We start from the raw sequence: 22,643 nt of genomic DNA, 5'->3' as shown, positions 1-22,643 counted from the left end.
AGGAGCACTCCCATCCCACATCACATCAATCCAAAACTCCTCCACACGAGAGCATCTTCTTATAGCCCTACACATAATCCCAATAGCCCTCCTCATCTTAAAGCCAGAGCTAATCTCCGGCATCCCAGTATGCAAGTATAGTTTCAACCCAAACATTAGACCGTGACTCTAAAGATAGAAGTTAAAACCTTCTTACCTGCCGAGGGGAGGTTTAACCAACAAGAACTGCTAATTCTTGCATCTGAGTCTAAAACCTCAGCCCCCTTACTTTCAAAGGATAATAGCAATCCAATGGTCTTAGGAACCACGTATCTTGGTGCAAATCCAAGTGAAAGTAATGGACCTACCACTAACCCTAAACACATTCACACTATTAACCCTAACAACCCTAACTACTCCAATCATTTTCCCACTATTATCAGACAGCCTCAAAAACACTCCCAACACCATCACACAAACAGTCAAAGCCTCATTTCTAATCAGCTTAGTCCCAATAACAATCCACATCCACTCAGGTATGGAAGGCCTGGTCTCCTCATGAGAATGAAAATTCATCATAAACTTCAAAATCCCAATCAGCCTTAAACTAGACTTTTACTCCCTTACATTCTTCCCAATTGCCCTATTCGTGTCATGGTCAATCCTGCAATTCGCAACATGATACATGGCCTCAGACCCACACATCACAAAATTCTTCACCTTCCTCCTACTGTTCCTAATTACCATGCTAATCCTAATCATCGCCAATAACCTATTTGTCCTGTTCATTGGATGAGAAGGAGTAGGGATCATATCCTTCCTCCTGATCAGCTGATGACACGGACGAGCAGAAGCCAACACCGCCGCCCTACAAGCAGTGCTTTACAACCGAATCGGAGACATTGGCCTCATCCTTTGCATAGCATGACTAGGCCTTATACCATAAACACCTGAGAACTCCAACAATTCCCCTCCACTTCACAGACCCCAACCTTACCCCTCCTAGGGCTGATCCTGGCAGCAACAGGCAAATCCGCTCAATTTGGATTACACCCATGACTCCCATCCGCAATAGAAGGCCCAACCCCAGTCTCAGCCTTACTACACTCAAGCACTATAGTAGTGGCCGGAATCTTCCTACTAATCCGAACCCACCCACTATTCCACAACAACCCAAACAGCCCTCTCTCTCTGCCTTTGCCTGGGAGCCCTCTCCACCCTATTTGCAGCCACATGTGCCCTCACACAGAACGACATCAAAAAAATTATCGCCTTCTCCACCTCAAGTCAGCTAGGCCTAATAATAGTCACTATTGGATTAAACCTTCCACAACTAGCCTTCCTACACATCTCAACCACGCATTCTTCAAGGCCATGCTATTCCTCTGCTCAGGCTCCATCATCCACAGCCTCAACGGAGAACAAGACATCCGAAAAATAGGAGGCCCTCCAAAAATGCTCCCAACAACCACCTCATGTCTCACTATCGGTAACCTAGCACTAATAGGAACCCCATTCCTAGCAGGATTTTACTCAAAGGACCAAATCATCGAAAACCTAAACACCTCATACCTAAACTCATGAGCCCTGCTCCTAACCCTGCTAGCCACATCATTCACCGCGGTCTATACAATCCGCATGACCGTTCTAGTCCAAAGCGGCTTCACCCGAATCCCTCCCCTAACCTCAATAAACGAAAACAACCCTGCAGTAATCCGCCCAATCACCCGACTAGCACTAGGAAGCATCACAGCTGGTTTAATCATTACCCTCATACATCCTACCAACAAAAAACACCACCCACAACCATACCCACATCAATCAAAATAACGGCCCCTAGTAGTAACAGCCCTAGGATCGCCCTAGCACTCGAACTATCAAAAATAGCCCAAACCCTAATCCTGACCAAACAAAACCCATTCTACAACTTCTCAATCTCCTAGGCTATTTCAACCTACTAACCCACCGATCAAGCGTAACAAACCTATTATCAGGAGGACAAAACATCGCCTCACACCTCATAGACCTTTCCTGATACAAGCTATTAGGCCCAGAAGGCCTAGCCAATATGCAGTCAACAACATCCAAAACCGCTACCACATTCCACCAAGGCCTAATCAAAGCCTACCTAGGGTCCTTTGCCCTATCCATCCTAATCATCATTATTTCCACATACAGAAAACTTAATGGCCCCAAATCTTCGTAAAAACCACCCCCTACTAAAAGTCATCAACGACGCCCTAATTGACCTACCAACACCATCAAATATCTCATCATGATGAAACTTTGGATCCCTACTGGGTGTTTGCCTAGCCACACAAATCGTCACAGGACTACTGCTAGCCATACACTACACAGCAGACACCTCCCTAGCCTTCTCCTCCGTCACCCACATATGCCGAGACGTCCAATTCGGCTGACTAATCCGAAACCTCCACGCAAACGGAGCTTCATTCTTCTTCATCTGCATCTACCTTCACATCGGCCGAGGCTTCTACTACGGCTCATACTTAAACAAAGAAACCTGAAACGTAGGGGTCATCCTCCTACTCACCCTCATAGCAACAGCCTTCGTAGGATACGTCCTGCCATGAGGACAAATATCATTCTGAGGAGCCACAGTCATCACGAACCTATTCTCAGCCATCCCCTACATCGGACAAACACTAGTTGAATGAGCATGAGGCGGATTCTCAGTAGACAACCCCACACTCACTCGATTCTTCGCTATCCACTTCCTACTACCATTCGTCATTGTAGGATTAACACTAGTCCACCTCACCCTCCTACACGAAACCGGATCAAACAATCCACTAGGTATCCCATCAGACTGCGACAAAATCCCATTCCACCCCTACTACTCCACAAAAGACATCGTAGGGTTCGCACTAATATTTATCCCCCTCGCCAGCCTAGCTCTATTCTTACCCAACCTGCTAGGAGACCCAGAAAACTTCACACCAGCCAACCCACTAGCCACACCCCCCTCACATCAAACCCGAATGATACTTCCTATTCGCCTACGCCATCCTACGATCCATCCCAAACAAACTAGGAGGAGTCCTGGCCCTAGCCGCCTCCGTCCTAGTACTATTTCTCATGCCCCTCCTGCACACATCCAAACTACGTTCAATAACATTCCGCCCACTGTCACAAATTCTGTTTTGAACACTAGTAGCAAACCTTCTAGTACTAACCTGAGTAGGCAGCCAGCCAGTTGAACACCCATTCATCATCATTGGCCAACTAGCCTCATTACCTACTTCACTATCATTCTAGTCCTCTTCCCAATTGTTTCCATCGTAGAAAACAAAATACTCAAACTCTAATACTCTAATAGTTTATTAAAACATTGGTCTTGTAAGCCAAAGATTGAAGACTCAACCTCTTCTTAGAGTTTCCCCCCCCCCCTCCAAAAAATTTTCGGCCGCGCCGGAAAGAATTAAAGAAAAGGGCCCCTCCAAAAATTTTCGGCCGCGCCGGAAAGAATTAAAGAAAAGGGCCCCTCCAAAAATTTTCGGCCGCGCCGGAAAGAATTAAAGAAAAGGGCCCCTCCAAAAATTTTCGGCCGCGCCGGAAAGAATTAAAGAAAAGGGCCCCTCCAAAAATTTTCGGCCGCGCCGGAAAAAAATTAAAGAAAAGGCCCCCCCCCCCCCCCTTACCCCCCCCCGCGGCTTTTTCATATTACTTAAGGTATGTATTGCGCCACATTAATTTATTATCCCCATCAGGCACTACATTAATGTAGGATATTCCACCCAAAGACCAACCTCACCTCCAACCCCCGCCCAACATTTTCTCCAAATAGATAATGTGCGAGCAGTCACACCACCCCCCCATTTTTGCTTCAGGTACCATCACACCCAGCTAACCCGACCAACATCACACTACAAGCGTCACCCGAGATCGACAGTCTCTACAACGTACCTAACAACCAGCCCCCGGATACGAGGGAATGTCCCAGCGCACCTTTGAATTCACGAGGTCATACAATTCGCCCACCTCCTAAAGCAAGCCTCTCGACCAACAGCTTTCAAGCGCTCACAAGCCAGAGAACCTGGTTATCTATTAACCGTGCTCCTCACGAGAACCGAGCTACTCAACGTCAGTTATACCCACGTCCCTTGTCTTGAGCCCATACTTTCCCTCTTACCCTCGAGGCCTACTTGCTCTTTTGCGCCACCCGTGGTAACTTCAGGACCATAAACTGCCTCGCCCTCTCTACTTGCTCTTCACAGATACAAGTGCTGGGGATGGACGCTCCTCATTTCCTCTCGTTATCGCGACATTTCCTTTCTCTTTCTCTTCTCTTCTTCTGGGGGCGTCTTCAATATGCCTTCCAGTGCGTAGCAGGAGATATCTTCCTCTTGACGTGAGCATCACATTACCGGCGAGCTACCTGCCGACCACCTGTAAGCCCATAGTGTCATGGTTGAAGGATAAGGTCGTCGCAAACTTGACACTGATGCACTTTAGCCTCATTCATGAAACCCGCGCTTTTTACCTCTTAAGCCATTGAATAATGCAATGGTCACCGGACATAACTATTTTATTCTCACTTTGCTGAGACTTATACCTAAACCCATCATTTCACCCCCAAAATTTATTCACTTCATTTTTTATCGTGTAATTTTCATCAAAACAAACAAATAATTAACTATATATCCCTATATTATTCATGCAACCAAATTACACACCCCCCCCACAACCTCAGAAAGAAAGGAATTAAACCTCCATCACCAACTCCCAAAGCTGGCATTTTAGACTAAACTACTTTCTGACACAACCCTAGACAGCCCGAATAGCCCCCCGAGACAACCCCCGCACAAGCTCTAGAACCACAAACAAAGTTAACAACAACCCCCATCCACCCACCAAGAACAACCCAACCCCACACGAATAAAACATAGCCACCCCCACTAAAATCCAACCGTCCTACCAATAAACCACCACTATCAACCGTCCCCCCATCAACTAAAACCACAGAAGTACCTAGCACAACAGCACCAGCTCCAACAACTAACCCAATCCCCAATCCATACCCAACAACCCCCCAATCTACCCAAGCCTCAGGATAAGGATCCGCCGCCAATGAAACCGAATAAACAAACACCACCAACATCCCCCCCAAATACACTATAACAAGCACCAAAGACATGAAAGAAGCACCCAAACTAACCAACCAACCACAGCCAGCAATAGACGCCACGACCAACCCAACCACTCCATAATAAGGGGATGGATTAGAAGCAACCGCCAGCCCACCCAGAACAAAACAAAGCCCTATAAACAGAACAAACTTCATCATAATTCCCGCCCAGCCTCTACCTGGGATCTGCAGCCTGAAAAACTGCCGTTATCCTTTAACTACAGGAACTACTCCATTCAACATCACCACCAACATCACTTTTTATACTTCATTTTCACCATACCAACTATTCCCCCCCCCCCCCCTTACCCCCCCCGCGGCTTTTTCATATTACTTAAGGTATGTATTGCGCCACATTAATTTATTATCCCCATCAGGCACTACATTAATGTAGGATATTCCACCCAAAGACCAACCTCACCTCCAACCCCCGCCCAACATTTTCTCCAAATAGATAATGTGCGAGCAGTCACACCACCCCCCCCATTTTTGCTTCAGGTACCATCACACCCAGCTAACCGACCAACATCACACTACAAGCGTCACCCGAGATCGACAGTCTCTACAACGTACCTAACAACCAGCCCCGGATACGAGGGAATGTCCCAGCGCACCTTTGAATTCACGAGGTCATACAATTCGCCCACCTCCTAAAGCAAGCCTCTCGACCAACAGCTTTCAAGCGCTCACAAGCCAGAGAACCTGGTTATCTAATAACCGTGCTCCTCACGAGAACCGAGCTACTCAACGTCAGTTATACCCACGTCCCTTGTCTTGAGCCCATACTTTCCCTCTTACCCTCGAGGCCCTACTTGCTCTTTTGCGCCACCCGTGGTAACTTCAGGACCATAAACTGCCTCGCCCTCTCTACTTGCTCTTCACAGATACAAGTGCTGGGGATGGACGCTCCTCATTTCCTCTCGTTATCCGCGACATTTCCTTTCTCTTTCTCTTCTCTTCTTCTGGGGGCGTCTTCAATATGCCCTTCCAGTGCGTAGCAGGAGATATCTTCCTCTTGACGTGAGCATCACATTACCGGCGAGCTACCTGCCGACCACCTGTAAGCCCATAGTGTCATGGTTGAAGGATAAGGTCGTCGCAAACTTGACACTGATGCACTTTAGCCTCATTCATGAAACCCGCGCTTTTTACCTCTTAAGCCATTGAATAATGCAATGGTCACCGGACATAACTATTTTATTCTCACTTTGCTGAGACTTATACCTAAACCCATCATTTCACCCCCAAAATTTATTCACTTCATTTTTTATCGTGTAATTTTCATCAAAACAAACAAATAATTAACTATATATCCCTATATTATTCATGCAACCAAATTACACACCCACCACTACGACACTTAACCCAAACTTACCTGCCTTTTTTTGGACAAAAAACCAAACAAAAACAACACATCACCACTCACCAAACCAAACCCACCTAAGTCTTTGTAGCTTACAAAAAGCATGACACTGAAGATGTCAAGACGGCAGCCACACGCACCCAAAGACAAAAGACTTAGTCCTAACCTTACTGTTGGTTGTTGCTAAATATATACATGCAAGTATCCGCGCTCCAGTGTAGATGCCCTGGGTACCCTAAATTTAGGTCGACAGGAGCGGGTATCAGGCACACCCATCACCGTAGCCCAAAACGCCTTGCAATTGCCACACCCCCACGGGTATTCAGCAGTAATTAATATTAAGCAATGAGTGCAAACTTGACTTAGTTATAGCAAGCTAAGGGTCGGTAAATCCTGTGCCAGCCACCGCGGTCATACAGGAGACCCAAATCAACATTACTTAACGGCGTAAAGAGTGGTCACATGTTATCCAAGTAGCTAAGATTAAAAGGCAGCTGAGCCGTAGAAAGCCAAAGATGCCCATAAGGCCCCTACTTAAAGAAGATCTTAGAACAACGATTTATTGAAGCCCACGAAAGCCAGGGCCCAAACTGGGATTAGATACCCCACTATGCCTGGCCCTAAATCTTGATGCTCGATCTTACCGGAGCATCCGCCCGAGAACTACGAGCACAAACGCTTAAAACTCTAAGGACTTGGCGGTGCCCCAAACCCACCTAGAGGAGCCTGTTCTATAATCGATGATCCACGATACACCTTACCATTCCTTGCAACAGTTCAGCCTATATACCGCCGTCGCCAGCCCACCCACCCTGAAGGACCAACAGTGGACGCAATAGCCCTACAACGCTAATACGACAGGTCAAGGTATAGCCTATGGAATGGGAGCAATGGGCTACATTTTCTAGACTAGAACATACGGCAAAGGGACATGAAACTATCCCTGGAAGGCGGATTTAGCAGTAAAGAGAGACAATCGAGCCCTCTTTAAGCCGGCTCTGGGACACGTACATACCGCCCGTCACCCTCCTCAAAAGCGACCCCCCCCCCCCATAAATTAATAAGTTGATCAGCCAAAGAGGAGGTAAGTCGTAACAAGGTAAGTGTACCGGAAGGTGCACTTAGAACACCAAGACGTAGCCTTAAATTAAAGCACTCAGCTTACACCTGAGAGATATCTGCTAACATCAGATCGTCTTGAATGCCAAACTCTAGCCCAACCTACATGACCCGGAATAACAAAGCTACTTCCAACACCCAACTAAAGCATTTATTAGTCCCAGTATAGGCGATAGAAAAGACACCATTGGAGCGATAGAGACCACGTACCGTAAGGGAAAGATGAAATAGCAATGAAAACTAAGCTAAAAACAGCAAAGATCAACCCTTGTACCTTTTGCATCATGGTCTAGCAAGAAAAACCAAGCAAAATGAATTTAAGTTTGCCACCCCGAAACCCAAGCGAGCTACTTGCGAGCAGCTATTATGAGCGAACCCGTCTCTGTTGCAAAAGAGTGGGATGACTTGCTAGTAGAGGTGAAAAGCCAATCGAGCTGGGTGATAGCTGGTTGCCTGTGAAATGAATCTTAGTTCACTCTTAATTCTTCTCCAAGGAACCTACAAACCCCAATGAAGCGAATTAAGGGCTATTTAAAGGAGGTACAGCTCCTTTAAAAAAGAATACAATCTCCACGAGCGGATAAACAACAAACCTGCAAAACCTACTGTGGGCCTTTAAGCAGCCATCAACAAAGAGTGCGTTAAAGCTCTGCACCTTAAAAATATAAAAACCACGTGACTCCCTCCCCACTAACGGGCTAACCTATAGAACAATAGGAGAATTAATGCTAGAATGAGTAACCAGGGTCCTCCCTCTTAGACGCAAGCTTACATCAGTACATTATTAACAAGCCACCAATATACGACAAATCAAACAAGCAGAGTATTAAACACTTTGTTAACCCGACATAGGAGCGTCCATTAAGAAAGATTAAAACCTGTAAAAGGAACTAGGCAAACCCGTCAAGGCCCGACTGTTTACCAAAAACATAGCCTTCAGCCAACCCACAGACAAGTATTGAAGGTGATGCCTGCCCGGTGACTATGTTCAACGGCCGCGGTATCCTAACCGTGCAAAGGTAGCGCAATCAATTGTCCCATAAATCGGGACCCGTATGAATGGCTAAACGAGGTCTTAACTGTCTCTTACAGGCAATCGGTGAAATTGATCTCCCTGTGCAAAAGCAGGGATAAACCCATAAGACGAGAAGACCCTGTGGAACTTTAAAAACAGCAACCACCCCAAAATACATACACCCCCACCCCGGGCTTACTTATCCATTGGGACGATGGTCTGCATTTTTTCGGTTGGGGCGACCTTGGAGCAAAACAAAACCTCCAAACATGGGACAACACCTCCAGACTAAGAGCCACTACTCAAAGTGCTAATAGCCACCAGATCCAATATAATTGATCAATGGACCAAGCTACCCCAGGGATAACAGCGCAATCTCCTCCGAGAGTCCATATCGACGGGGAGGTTTACGACCTCGATGTTGGATCAGGACATCCTAGTGGTGCAGCCGCTACTAAGGGTTCGTTTGTTCAACGATTAACAGTCCTACGTGATCTGAGTTCAGACCGGAGTAATCCAGGTCGGTTTCTATCTATGAACAACTCTTCCCAGTACGAAAGGATAGGAAAAGTGGGGCCAATACCACAAGCAAGCCCCCGCCTTAAGTAATGAAACCAACTAAATTACGAAAAGCTATCACACCCACCCACGTCCTAGAAAAGGACAAGCTAGCGTGGCAGAGCTCGGCAAATGCAAAAGGCTTAAGTCCTTTAACTCAGAGGTTCAAATCCTCTCCCTAGCTTACCAACCCCCATATGACCAACTACCCACTTCTAACCAGCCTAATCATAGCCACTTCCTATGCCCTCCCCATTCTAATTGCAGTAGCCTTCCTCACACTAGTAGAACGTAAAATCCTAAGTTACATGCAAGGACGAAAGGGCCCAAATGTCGTAGGCCCATTCGGACTACTACAACCCTTGGCAGACGGGGTGAAACTATTCATCAAAGAACCGATCCGCCCATCAACATCTTCCCCAATCCTATTCACCACAACTCCAATACTAGCCCTTCTCCTAGCGATTTCAATTTGAACCCCACTCCCACTACCATTCTCTCTCGCAGACCTCAACCTAGGCCTACTCTTTCTCCTAGCCATATCTAGCCTAGCCGTATACTCTATTCTATGATCAGGATGAGCCTCCAACTCAAAATATGCCCTAATTGGAGCACTACGAGCAGTAGCCCAAACCATCTCGTATGAAGTCACCCTAGCAATTATCCTACTCTCCATCATCCTACTCAGCGGAAATTACAACCTAAGCACTCTCGCAACCACCCAAGAACCCCTGTACCTTATCTTCTCATGCTGGCCACTAGCCATAATATGATACGTATCCACACTAGCCGAGACAAACCGAGCCCCATTTGACCTTACAGAGGGGGAGTCAGAACTAGTCTCTGGCTTCAACGTGGAATATGCAGCAGGACCATTCGCTTTATTCTTCCTAGCCGAATACGCCAACATCATGCTAATAAACACACTAACTACCATCTTATTCTTCAACCCAAGCTTCCTAAACCCTCCGCAAGAACTATTCCCTGTGATTCTAGCCACAAAAGTCCTCCTACTATCTGCTGGTTTCCTATGAGTCCGTGCTTCATATCCGCGCTTCCGATACGACCAGCTAATACACCTTCTATGAAAAAACTTCCTCCCACTCACACTGGCGATATGCTTGTGACACACCAGCATATCAATCTGTTACGCTGGACTTCCCCCCTACCTAAGAACCATAAAAGGAAATGTGCCTGAACGTCCCAAAGGGTCACTATGATAAAGTGAACATAGAGGTATACCAGCCCTCTCATTTCCTAACTTAGAAAAACAGGAATCGAACCTGCACTAAAGGGATCAAAACCCTCCATACTCCCATTATATTACTTTCTAGTAGGGTCAGCTAACAAAGCTATCGGGCCCATACCCCGAAAATGATGGTTTAACCCCTTCCCCTACTAATGAACCCACAAGCAAAATTAATTTTCGCAATCAGCCTGTTTATAGGGACTGCCATCACAATCTCGAGCAACCACTGAATAATAGCCTGGGCCGGCCTTGAAATCAACACCCTAGCAATCCTGCCACTGATCTCAAAATCCCACCATCCACGAGCCATTGAAGCCGCAACCAAGTACTTCCTTACCCAAGCAACTGCCTCCGCACTAGTCTTATTTTCCAGCATAACCAATGCATGGCACACCGGACAATGGGACATCACCCAACTAACCCATCCAATATCGTGCCTCATCCTAACCTCCGCCCTAGCAATAAAACTAGGACTAGTCCCATTTCATTTCTGATTCCCAGAAGTCCTCCAAGGGTCCCCACTTACCACAGGCCTCCTCCTATCAACAATGATAAAATTACCCCCTATCTCACTGCTATTCATAACATCACCCTCACTAAACCCTACTCTGCTAGCCTGCATAGCAATCATATCTGCCGCTCTGGGAGGATGAATAGGACTAAACCAAACACAAATCCGAAAAATCCTAGCCTTCTCCTCCATCTCCCATCTAGGATGGATAACAATCATTATCTCGTACAACCCTAAACTAACCTTACTTAATTTTTACCTCTACACACTAATAACAATAGCAGTATTCCTAACTTTAAACACAATTAAAGTCTCAAAACTATCAACCCTAATAACTGCATGGACAAAGGTACCAGCACTAAACGCCATACTACTACTAACAATACTCTCTATAGCAGGACTGCCCCCATTAACAGGTTTCCTCCCAAAATGACTTATCATCCAAGAGCTAACTAAACAAGACATAATCCCAATAGCAACTTCAATCTCCCTCCTATCACTCCTAAGCCTATTCTTCTATCTTCGCCTAGCATACTGTGCAACAATCACACTACCCCCACACACCACCAACCACATTAAACAATGACATACTAACAAACCAACCAGCACCTTAATTGCCATCCTAATCACCATATCAACTGCACTCCTACCGGTTTCACCACTAATCACCACTATTATTTAAGAAACTTAGGATCACTTAAACCGAAGGCCTTCAAAGCCTTAAACAAGAGTTAAACCCTCTTAGTTTCTGCTAAGATCCGCAGGATGCTACCCCACATCTCCTGAATGCAACCCAGGTACTTTAATTAAGCTAGGACCTTACAACCCAACTAGGTAGATGGGCTTCGATCCCACAACAATATAGTTAACAGCTACATGCCCTAACCAACAGGCTTCTACCTAAGACTTCGGCGCAATCAATACGCATCTGCGAGTTTGCAACCCGCCGTGAATTTCACCACAAAGCCGATAAGAAGAGGAATTGAACCTCTGTAAAAAGGACTACAGCCTAACGCTTATACACTCAGCCATCTTACCTGTGACATTCATTAACCGATGATTATTCTCAACCAACCACAAAGATATCGGTACCCTATACCTAATTTTCGGCGCATGGGCCGGAATAGTGGGCACCTCACTAAGCCTTCTCATCCGAGCAGAACTAGGCCAACCAGGAGCCCTGCTCGGAGACGACCAAATCTACAACGTGATCGTTACAGCACATGCTTTCGTAATAATCTTCTTTATAGTTATACCAATTATGATCGGGGGCTTCGGCAACTGACTAGTCCCCCTAATAATTGGGGCCCCAGACATAGCATTCCCACGAATGAACAACATAAGCTTCTGACTTCTACCACCCTCTTTCCTCCTTCTCCTGGCTTCCTCCACAGTCGAGGCAGGAGCAGGTACGGGCTGAACAGTGTACCCCCCATTAGCCGGCAACTTAGCCCATGCTGGAGCTTCAGTTGACCTAGCCATCTTCTCCCTTCACCTAGCTGGAATCTCATCAATTCTGGGCGCAATCAACTTTATCACCACAGCAATTAACATAAAACCACCAGCCCTCTCCCAATACCAAACCCCCCTATTTGTCTGATCAGTACTTATCACAGCAGTCCTACTGCTTCTCTCCCTCCCTGTACTCGCTGCCGGAATCACTATACTACTAACCGACCGCAACCTAAATACCACTTTCTTTGACCCGGCAGGAGGAGGAGACCCAGTACTTTATCAACACCTATTCTGATTCTTCGGACACCCTGAAGTCTACATCCTCATTCTACCAGGATTCGGAATCATCTCCCACGTCGTAACCTACTACTCAGGAAAAAAAGAACCTTTCGGTTATATAGGAATGGTATGAGCTATACTTTCCATCGGGTTCCTAGGATTTATCGTTTGGGCCCACCATATATTCACAGTAGGCATGGACGTAGACACCCGAGCATACTTCACATCAGCCACTATAATCATCGCCATCCCAACTGGCATTAAAGTATTCAGCTGACTAGCAACACTCCACGGAGGCATTATCAAATGAGACCCACCCATACTATGGGCCCTAGGATTCATCTTCCTATTCACCATCGGGGGCCTAACAGGGATCGTTTTAGCAAACTCTTCACTAGACATTGCTCTGCACGATACCTACTATGTAGTAGCTCACTTCCACTATGTACTATCAATAGGAGCAGTATTCGCAATTCTAGCCGGATTCACACACTGATTCCCACTATTCACCGGGTACACTCTACATTCCACATGAGCCAAAATCCACTTCGGAGTAATATTTGTAGGCGTTAACCTCACCTTCTTCCCACAACACTTCCTTGGCCTAGCTGGCATGCCACGTCGATACTCAGACTACCCAGACGCCTACACACTATGAAACACCATCTCATCAGTAGGTTCCCTAATCTCTATAACAGCCGTAATCATGCTAGTATTCATCATCTGAGAAGCCTTCGCATCCAAACGCAAAGCTTTCCAACCAGAACTTACAAGCACAAATATCGAATGAATCTACGGTTGCCCACCCCCATTCCACACCTTTGAAGAACCAGCCTTTGTCCAAGTACAAGAAAGGAAGGACTCGAACCCTCATATGTTGGTTTCAAGCCAACCGCATAAAACCACTTATGCTTCTTTCTCATAGAGACGCTAGTAAAACGATTACATAGCCTTGTCAAGGCTATATTGCAGGTGAAAACCCTGTGCGCCTCAAAATATGGCCAACCACTCACAACTTAATTTCCAAGACGCCTCATCACCAATTATAGAAGAACTGATACAATTCCACGACCACGCCATAATAGTGGCCCTAGCCATCTGCAGCTTGGTCCTCTATCTACTGACTCTAATACTAACAGGTAAACTCTCATCAAATACAGTTGATGCACAGGCGATCGAACTAGTATGAACAATCCTACCAGCCATAGTACTAATCACCCTAGCCCTGCCATCCCTGCGCATCCTATACATGATGGATGAAGTCAACCAACCAGACCTCACTCTAAAAGCCATTGGACACCAATGGTACTGATCCTACGAGTACACCGACTTCAAAGACCTAACATTCGACTCCTACATAACACCAACATCAGAGCTCCCACTAGGACACTTTCGACTTCTAGAAGTAGACCACCGTGTTATCGTCCCAATAAACTCTACCATCCGAGTTATTGTCACCGCTGACGACGTCCTGCACTCATGAGCTGTACCAAGCCTAGGCGTCAAAACGGATGCAATCCCAGGACGACTAAACCAAACTTCCTTCCTAGCAAACCGACCAGGAGTATTCTACGGACAATGCTCAGAGATCTGCGGAGCAAACCACAGCTTCATACCAATCGTAGTAGAGTCCACACCACTTGACAACTTCGAAAACTGATCTTCTCTACTATCTTCCTAATCATTAAGAAGCTATGAAACAGCGTTAGCCTTTTAAGCTAGAGAAAGAGGGACGCTAACCCTCCTTAATGACATGCCACAACTCAACCCAAATCCATGATTTTTTATCATACTAACCTCATGACTAACATTTTCAATAATCATCCAACCTAAAATCCTATCCATAACATCCCCAAACCCACCACTCAACAAGACCACTACCACCACCCCTACTACCCCATGAACTTGACCATGAACCTAAGTTTCTTCGACCAATTCTCAAGTCCATCCCTACTGGGCATTCCACTAATCCTCATCTCAATCACTTTCCCAGCCCTACTACTACCGTCACAAAACAACCGCTGGGTGACGAGCCGTCTATCCACCCTACAACTATGAGCGGTCAACCTCATCACAAAGCAACTAATAATACCACTGAACAAAAAAGGACACAAATGAGCCCTAATCCTAACCTCATTAATGGTATTCCTCCTACTAATCAACCTTCTAGGCCTATTGCCCTACACATTCACTCCAACCACCCAACTATCCATGAGCCTAGCCCTAGCCTTCCCACTATGACTAGCCACCCTCCTCACAGGGTTACGCAACCAACCTTCAACTACCCTAGGGCACCTGCTACCAGAAGGCACTCCAACACCGCTGATCCCAGCACTGGTCTTAATTGAAACAACAAGCCTTCTAATTCGTCCTATTGCGCTAGGAGTACGACTAACAGCCAACCTCACAGCAGGACACCTTTTAATCCAACTTATTCTTCTACCGCCACGATCGCCTTACTATCGACCATACCTATGGTCTCCCTACTAACATTCCTAATCCTGCTGCTACTAACCATCCTGGAAGTAGCCGTAGCCATGATCCAGGCCTACGTCTTTGTCCTCCTACTCAGCCTCTACCTCCAAGAAAACATCTAACACAATGGCACACCAAGCACACTCCTACCACATAGTAGATCCAAGCCCATGACCCATCTTCGGAGCAGCCGCCGCCCTACTAACCACGTCCGGCCTAACCATATGATTCCACTACCACTCCCCACAACTACTTGCCATTGGCCTATTATCAACCACCCTAGTCATATTCCAATGATGACGAGACATTGTACGCGAAAGCACATTCCAAGGTCACCACACTCCCACCGTCCAAAAAGGGCTACGATACGGCATAGTCCTGTTCATCACATCAGAAGCTTTCTTCTTCCTAGGCTTCTTCTGAGCCTTCTTCCACTCAAGCCTAGCCCCAACCCCAGAACTAGGAGGACAATGACCACCAGCAGGAATCAAACCCTTGAACCCCATAGAAGTACCGCTACTAAACACTGCCATCCTACTAGCTTCAGGAATCACCGTCACATGAGCCCATCACGCTATCATAGAGGCCCGCCGAAAACAAGCAATCTATGCTCTCACCTTAACTGTCCTCCTAGGATTCTACTTTACCGCACTACAAGCCATAGAATACTACGAAGCTCCCTTCTCCATCGCAGACGGAGTATACGGGTCTACCTTCTTCGTAGCCACTGGATTTCACGGCCTACACGTAATCATTGGCTCCACATTCCTCCTAATCTGCCTCCTACGCCTCATTAAATTCCACTTTACACCAAACCATCACTTTGGTTTCGAAGCAGCAGCCTGATACTGACACTTTGTAGACGTCGTATGACTATTCCTATATATCTCTATTTACTGATGAGGATCCTGCTCTTCTAGTATACTAATTACAATCGACTTCCAATCCTTAAAATCTGGTTCAAACCCAGAGAAGAGCAATAAACATAATCACATTTATAATCACCCTATCCATAACCCTAAGCATCGCCCTAACCATACTAAACCTATGACTGGCCCAAACGAACCCAGACTCAGAAAAACTATCCCCATACGAATGCGGCTTTGACCCATTAGGATCCGCTCGACTACCATTCTCCATTCGATTCTTCCTAGTAGCAATCCTATTCCTACTGTTCGACCTAGAAATTGCCCTACTCCTACCTCTTCCATGAGCCACCCAACTCCAAGCCCCAACCACTACACTAACATGAGCCTCAGTCCTTATCCTACTCCTCACCCTAGGTCTAGTGTACGAATGAACCCAAGGAGGGCTAGAATGGGCCGAATAACAGAAAGTTAGTCTAACCAAGACAGTTGATTTCGACTCAACAGATTATAGCCACAACCCTATAACTTTCTTAATGACCCTCCTACACCTAAGCTTCTACTCAGCCTTCTCCCTAAGCGCCTTAGGCCTAGCCTTCCACCGAACCCACCTAATCTCAGCCTTACTATGCTTAGAGGGCATGATATTGTCTATATATGTAGCCCTGTCAATATGACCCATCCAAACACAAATAACATCCGCCACCATACTACCAATACTTATACTAACATTCTCAGCCTGCGAAGCAGGAACGGGGCTCGCCCTACTAGTAGCCTCAACACGCACCCACGGTTCAGACCACCTCCACAACTTTAACCTCCTAAAATGCTAAAAATCATCATACCAACTATTATACTCCTTCCCATGACCATATCCTCACCCAGCAAGTACCTTTGGGCTAATACCACAACACACAGCATATTAATTGCCGCCATTAGCCTACAGCTATTCACCCCAACATACTACCCAAACAAAAACCTATCTCACTGGACTGCTATCGACCAAATCTCTTCACCACTACTAGTCCTATCATGTTGACTCCTGCCTCTGATGCTAATGGCAAGTCAAAACCATCTAGAACAAGAACCAACCAACCGCAAACGAATCTTCATCACAACAATCATTCTAGCTCAACTATTCATCCTATCAGCCTTCTCAGCCTCGGAACTCATACTATTCTACATTGCTTTTGAAGCAACCCTAATCCCCACATTAATCCTCATCACCCGATGAGGAAACCAACCAGAACGACTTAAAGCCGGAATCTACCTACTGTTCTACACGCTTGCCAGCTCACTCCCCCTACTAATCGCCATCCTGCACCTACACAACCAAACTGGCACATTATACTTCCCAATACTTAAACTATCCCACCCAACCATCACACACTCCTGAACGGGCCTAGCAGCCAGCTTAGCCCTTCTCGTAGCATTCATGGTCAAAGCTCCACTATACGGACTACACCTATGACTGCCTAAAGCTCATGTAGAGGCCCCAATTGCCGGCTCAATGCTTCTCGCAGCCCTGCTCTTAAAACTGGGAGGCTACGGCATCATACGAGTCACTATCCTAGTAAACCCATCCCTAAACAACCTGCACTACCCATTCATCACCCTCTCTCTATGGGGAGCGCTCATAACTAGTGCCATCTGCCTACGACAAATCGACCTAAAGTCACTAATCGCTTACTCATCAGTAAGCCACATAGGCCTTGTCATCGCCGCAACTATAATCCAAACCCAATGAGCATTCTCAGGAGCAATGATCCTAATAATTTCACACGGACTAACCTCATCCATACTATTCTGCCTAGCCAACACAAACTACGAACGCACCCACAGCCGAATTCTACTACTAACACGAGGCATCCAGCCCCTACTCCCATTAATAGCCATCTGATGACTTTTAGCCAACCTAACAAACATGGCACTACCCCCCACAACTAACCTTATAGCAGAACTAACCATTGTAATCGCCCTGTTCAACTGATCCTCCCTAACAATCATCCTAACAGGCATTGCAATCCTCCTAACTGCCTCATACACCCTATACATACTAACAATGACACAACGAGGAGCACTCCCATCCCACATCACATCAATCCAAAACTCCTCCACACGAGAGCATCTTCTTATAGCCCTACACATAATCCCAATAGCCCTCCTCATCTTAAAGCCAGAGCTAATCTCCGGCATCCCAGTATGCAAGTATAGTTTCAACCCAAACATTAGACCGTGACTCTAAAGATAGAAGTTAAAACCTTCTTACCTGCCGAGGGGAGGTTTAACCAACAAGAACTGCTAATTCTTGCATCTGAGTCTAAAACCTCAGCCCCCTTACTTTCAAAGGATAATAGCAATCCAATGGTCTTAGGAACCACGTATCTTGGTGCAAATCCAAGTGAAAGTAATGGACCTACCACTAACCCTAAACACATTCACACTATTAACCCTAACAACCCTAACTACTCCAATCATTTTCCCACTATTATCAGACAGCCTCAAAAACACTCCCAACACCATCACACAAACAGTCAAAGCCTCATTTCTAATCAGCTTAGTCCCAATAACAATCCACATCCACTCAGGTATGGAAGGCCTGGTCTCCTCATGAGAATGAAAATTCATCATAAACTTCAAAATCCCAATCAGCCTTAAACTAGACTTTTACTCCCTTACATTCTTCCCAATTGCCCTATTCGTGTCATGGTCAATCCTGCAATTCGCAACATGATACATGGCCTCAGACCCACACATCACAAAATTCTTCACCTTCCTCCTACTGTTCCTAATTACCATGCTAATCCTAATCATCGCCAATAACCTATTTGTCCTGTTCATTGGATGAGAAGGAGTAGGGATCATATCCTTCCTCCTGATCAGCTGATGACACGGACGAGCAGAAGCCAACACCGCCGCCCTACAAGCAGTGCTTTACAACCGAATCGGAGACATTGGCCTCATCCTTTGCATAGCATGACTAGCCTATACCATAAACACCTGAGAACTCCAACAATTCCCCTCCACTTCACAGACCCCAACCTTACCCCTCCTAGGGCTGATCCTGGCAGCAACAGGCAAATCCGCTCAATTTGGATTACACCCATGACTCCCATCCGCAATAGAAGGCCCAACCCCAGTCTCAGCCTTACTACACTCAAGCACTATAGTAGTGGCCGGAATCTTCCTACTAATCCGAACCCACCCACTATTCCACAACAACCAAACAGCCCTCTCTCTCTGCCTTTGCCTGGGAGCCCTCTCCACCCTATTTGCAGCCACATGTGCCCTCACACAGAACGACATCAAAAAAATTATCGCCTTCTCCACCTCAAGTCAGCTAGGCCTAATAATAGTCACTATTGGATTAAACCTTCCACAACTAGCCTTCCTACACATCTCAACCCACGCATTCTTCAAGGCCATGCTATTCCTCTGCTCAGGCTCCATCATCCACAGCCTCAACGGAGAACAAGACATCCGAAAAATAGGAGGCCTCCAAAAAATGCTCCCAACAACCACCTCATGTCTCACTATCGGTAACCTAGCACTAATAGGAACCCCATTCCTAGCAGGATTTTACTCAAAGGACCAAATCATCGAAAACCTAAACACCTCATACCTAAACTCATGAGCCCTGCTCCTAACCCTGCTAGCCACATCATTCACCGCGGTCTATACAATCCGCATGACCGTTCTAGTCCAAAGCGGCTTCACCCGAATCCCTCCCCTAACCTCAATAAACGAAAACAACCCTGCAGTAATCCGCCCAATCACCCGACTAGCACTAGGAAGCATCACAGCTGGTTTAATCATTACCTCATACATCCTACCAACAAAAACACCACCCACAACCATACCCACATCAATCAAAATAACGGCCCTAGTAGTAACAGCCCTAGGAATCGCCCTAGCACTCGAACTATCAAAAATAGCCCAAACCCTAATCCTGACCAAACAAAACCCATTCTACAACTTCTCAATCTCCCTAGGCTATTTCAACCTACTAACCCACCGATCAAGCGTAACAAACCTATTATCAGGAGGACAAAACATCGCCTCACACCTCATAGACCTTTCCTGATACAAGCTATTAGGCCCAGAAGGCCTAGCCAATATGCAGTCAACAACATCCAAAACCGCTACCACATTCCACCAAGGCCTAATCAAAGCCTACCTAGGGTCCTTTGCCCTATCCATCCTAATCATCATTATTTCCACATACAGAAAACTTAATGGCCCCAAATCTTCGTAAAAACCACCCCCTACTAAAAGTCATCAACGACGCCCTAATTGACCTACCAACACCATCAAATATCTCATCATGATGAAACTTTGGATCCCTACTGGGTGTTTGCCTAGCCACACAAATCGTCACAGGACTACTGCTAGCCATACACTACACAGCAGACACCTCCCTAGCCTTCTCCTCCGTCACCCACATATGCCGAGACGTCCAATTCGGCTGACTAATCCGAAACCTCCACGCAAACGGAGCTTCATTCTTCTTCATCTGCATCTACCTTCACATCGGCCGAGGCTTCTACTACGGCTCATACTTAAACAAAGAAACCTGAAACGTAGGGGTCATCCTCCTACTCACCCTCATAGCAACAGCCTTCGTAGGATACGTCCTGCCATGAGGACAAATATCATTCTGAGGAGCCACAGTCATCACGAACCTATTCTCAGCCATCCCCTACATCGGACAAACACTAGTTGAATGAGCATGAGGCGGATTCTCAGTAGACAACCCCACACTCACTCGATTCTTCGCTATCCACTTCCTACTACCATTCGTCATTGTAGGATTAACACTAGTCCACCTCACCCTCCTACACGAAACCGGATCAAACAATCCACTAGGTATCCCATCAGACTGCGACAAAATCCCATTCCACCCCTACTACTCCACAAAAGACATCGTAGGGTTCGCACTAATATTTATCCCCCTCGCCAGCCTAGCTCTATTCTTACCCAACCTGCTAGGAGACCCAGAAAACTTCACACCAGCCAACCCACTAGCCACACCCCCTCACATCAAACCCGAATGATACTTCCTATTCGCCTACGCCATCCTACGATCCATCCCAAACAAACTAGGAGGAGTCCTGGCCCTAGCCGCCTCCGTCCTAGTACTATTTCTCATGCCCCTCCTGCACACATCCAAACTACGTTCAATAACATTCCGCCCACTGTCACAAATTCTGTTTTGAACACTAGTAGCAAACCTTCTAGTACTAACCTGAGTAGGCAGCCAGCCAGTTGAACACCCATTCATCATCATTGGCCAACTAGCCTCATTTACCTACTTCACTATCATTCTAGTCCTCTTCCCAATTGTTTCCATCGTAGAAAACAAAATACTCAAACTCTAATACTCTAATAGTTTATTAAAACATTGGTCTTGTAAGCCAAAGATTGAAGACTCAACCTCTTCTTAGAGTTTCCCCCCCCCCCCCTCCAAAAATTTTCGGCCGCGCCGGAAAGAATTAAAGAAAAGGGCCCCTCCAAAAATTTTCGGCCGCGCCGGAAAGAATTAAAGAAAAGGGCCCCTCCAAAAATTTTCGGCCGCGCCGGAAAGAATTAAAGAAAAGGGCCCCTCCAAAAATTTTCGGCCGCGCCGGAAAGAATTAAAGAAAAGGGCCCCTCCAAAAATTTTCGGCCGCGCCGGAAAAAAATTAAAGAAAAGGCCCCCCCCCCCTTACCCCCCCCGCGGCTTTTTCATATTACTTAAGGTATGTATTGCGCCACATTAATTTATTATCCCCATCAGACACTACATTAATGTAGGATATTCCACCCAAAGACCAACCTCACCTCCAACCCCCGCCCAACATTTTCTCCAAATAGATAATGTGCGAGCAGTCACACCACCCCCCCATTTTTGCTTCAGGTACCATCACACCCAGCTAACCCGACCAACATCACACTACAAGCGTCACCCGAGATCGACAGTCTCTACAACGTACCTAACAACCAGCCCCGGATACGAGGGAATGTCCCAGCGCACCTTTGAATTCACGAGGTCATACAATTCGCCCACCTCCTAAAGCAAGCCTCTCGACCAACAGCTTTCAAGCGCTCACAAGCCAGAGAACCTGGTTATCTATTAACCGTGCTCCTCACGAGAACCGAGCTACTCAACGTCAGTTATACCCACGTCCCTTGTCTTGAGCCCATACTTTCCCTCTTACCCTCGAGGCCCTACTTGCTCTTTTGCGCCACCCGTGGTAACTTCAGGACCATAAACTGCCTCGCCCTCTCTACTTGCTCTTCACAGATACAAGTGCTGGGGATGGACGCTCCTCATTTCCTCTCGTTATCGCGACATTTCCTTTCTCTTTCTCTTCTCTTCTTCTGGGGGCGTCTTCAATATGCCCTTCCAGTGCGTAGCAGGAGATATCTTCCTCTTGACGTGAGCATCACATTACCGGCGAGCTACCTGCCGACCACCTGTAAGCCCATAGTGTCATGGTTGAAGGATAAGGTCGTCGCAAACTTGACACTGATGCACTTTAGCCTCATTCATGAAACCCGCGCTTTTTACCTCTTAAGCCATTGAATAATGCAATGGTCACCGGACATAACTATTTTATTCTCACTTTGCTGAGACTTATACCTA

At 46.4% G+C, this 22,643-nt stretch overlaps 1 long non-coding RNA gene across 1 annotated transcript; it reads right to left on the bottom strand.

The window, feature by feature from the left end:
• Window positions 1-2,960: 2,960 nt before the first annotated feature.
• Window positions 2,961-14,353, bottom strand: LOC134565424 (uncharacterized). Its single transcript, XR_010083910.1, has 2 exons — window positions 13,718-14,353; window positions 2,961-3,238 (listed from the first exon to the last, which is right to left on the bottom strand). It is a non-coding gene; the product is annotated as an uncharacterized LOC134565424 (long non-coding RNA).
• Between the last annotated feature and the right edge of the window lie 8,290 nt (window positions 14,354-22,643).

Source organism: Prinia subflava, unplaced genomic scaffold (genome assembly GCF_021018805.1).
Source record: "Prinia subflava isolate CZ2003 ecotype Zambia unplaced genomic scaffold, Cam_Psub_1.2 scaffold_488_NEW, whole genome shotgun sequence".
In the NCBI taxonomy this organism is placed as follows: domain Eukaryota; kingdom Metazoa; phylum Chordata; class Aves; order Passeriformes; family Cisticolidae; genus Prinia; species Prinia subflava.
This window is presented reverse-complemented; position numbering and strand designations above follow the sequence as displayed.